We start from the raw sequence: 2,500 nt of genomic DNA, 5'->3' as shown, positions 1-2,500 counted from the left end.
CAGAAAATTAAGGTCTTTCAATGTGAACAGAAAGACCATGATACAAATCTACAAGTCATTAATATTGAGTATCGTTTCGTTTGGCATCACAACGTGGTATGGAAGCTGTGGAACAAAAGAAAAATCCAAACTACATAGAACCCTCAGAGAGGCTTCAAAAATAATTAACACAGACCTTAGAAGCCTTGACACAACTTATATTAATGCAGTTGAGAAGAAATCTTTTAACATTATCAACGAAAAGAGGCATCCGCTGAACGAAAAATTCCAACTTCTGCGCTCCGGAAGACGGTATCTAGAAGCAAAATGTCGGACAAATCGACATAAGACAACCTTCATTCCAACCGCCATAAAATTAATTAACAAATCTTCTGTGGAAAAATGAGACAACCAATGAAAATAACGAGAAGCAGTGTCGTGAATCATCATCATCGACATTGCCGCCGTCGTTATCATCATCATCATCATCATCATCATCATCATCATCATCATCATCATCATCATCATCATCATTATCGTAGTCATCATCATCATCATCATCATCATCATCATCATCATCATCATCATCATCATCATCATCATCATCATCATCACAATCATTGCCATCTTCTTCTTAATATAAGACACTATATTTATAATATGGTTATCTGCTGTCCCAGCAAATATATCGTATCGTTCTATCTGTCTGTGTGTGTGTCTGTGTGTATGTATATATGTATGTATGTATGTATGTATGTATGTATGTATGTATGTATGTATGTATGTATGTATGAATGTAGGCATGCATATACGATGATATGCTGGTTTGTATGTATGTCTGCATGTATGGATGTATGTATGTATGTATGTATGTATGTATGTATGTATGTATGTATGTATGTATGTATGTATGTATGTATGTATGTATGTATGTATGTATATGTGTTTGTATGTACGCTCATTTCTTTTGTATACACGTGTAGAAACAATGTGCAAGCGTGTATGTTCGTGTATGGCTGTGTCTGTATTTGTAAATGTGTTGATGTTCATACCATGAACCAAACTGAGCATTGTTTACCTCACATGAATTGCCTTTAATTTGGACAATAAAGATTATTATTATTATTATTATTATTATTATTATTATTATTATTATTATTATTATTACTCCTCCTCCTCTTTGTCTTTTTTTTTTCTTCTCCTTCTCCTTTCAGCTTATCCCAAATCATGCAGGGTTGCCATAATGAATGCCACATCTCCATGCATCTCGGTTCATAGCATCATCTTCCTCCAGGCCCATTTCTTTCATATCATCCTTTACCTTATCCCACCATCTAGTCTTTGGGCGTCCCTTCTTCCTCTTTCCCGCTAATTGTAAGTCCAATACTTTCCTTCTCACGCTCTCTCTCTCTCTCTCTCTCTCTCTCTCTCTCTCTCTCTCTCTCTCTCTCTCTCTCACTCTCTCTCTCGTCTCTATACATGTCCGAACAATTTTAGCCTCATCTTCTCCCATCTTTAATGGCAAATTCTTCACACTAGTCAACCTTCGAATTCGTCCATGTCTCACGTTATCTTTTCTTGCCAGCCAAGTGACCATCTCAACATTCTAATTGGATTCAGTAGTCTGATGTCACGCCGCCTGGCAACGGCGGCCATCTTGGTTCTAAACAAAGAAAATCATTACTTTTTATTCTTCATGCTGGCTAGAACTTTTCATATGCCAGAATGTGTAAAAGTCAAAACATGATCAAATTTATGGGGTTTTTTCCCCTCTGGATACGCCGGAGAAATATTTCATACGTGCGTCCGCCATTGTTCCGATAGTTTAGAGCCAGTGTTACTGAGCTACCATGCGTCATTAGGAAGGAAGTGACTTTACGACTGTTGACGAGTATTTCTGCAACCTAAACTTCTTTATCTTGTTTCTTTGTTGTATCTGCTGTCTTTAGTCCATATAACATTGTTTATCTTACAACTGTTGTATATATTTCCCCCTTCAGCTTTGCGGGTATTCGTTTGTCACAGATAACCCCAGTTACGATATGGTCAAGTGGTATGACACTCGCTTTCGTTTCGGAAGGTCATGGGTTCGAGCCTCGCTCGGCGCATAGTTGACTCTTTGGAAAAGATTATTTACTCACATTCTCTCACCGGACTCAGGTGTAAAATGAGTACCAGGCAGCCAATAGCGTTGTTTCTGTCCTAAAAAATTGTAATATCGCCTTACAGGCGTCGTGTCCCGTCCTACATATTAAATTTTAATGTTGCTGTTGGCCAGGGACATATTGTAACGCACATTTAGTGGATATTGCGCTACACGAAAGCTAAAAAAAAAAGCTCAACGAATGCGTCTGGTCGCTAGTAGTAGTAGTAGTAGTAGTAGTAGTAGTAGTAGTAGTAGTAGTAGTAGTAGTAATAATAATAACAATAATAATAATAATAATAGTAGTAGTAGTAGTAGTAGTAGTAGTAGTAGTAGTAGTAGTAGTATAGTAGTAGTAGTAGTAGTAGTAGTAGTATA

Source organism: Berghia stephanieae, chromosome 14 (genome assembly GCF_034508935.2).
Source record: "Berghia stephanieae isolate SIO BIC M18660-M18661 chromosome 14, UCSD_Bste_1.3, whole genome shotgun sequence".
Classification (NCBI taxonomy): Eukaryota; Metazoa; Mollusca; class Gastropoda; order Nudibranchia; family Aeolidiidae; genus Berghia; species Berghia stephanieae.
This window is presented reverse-complemented; position numbering follows the sequence as displayed.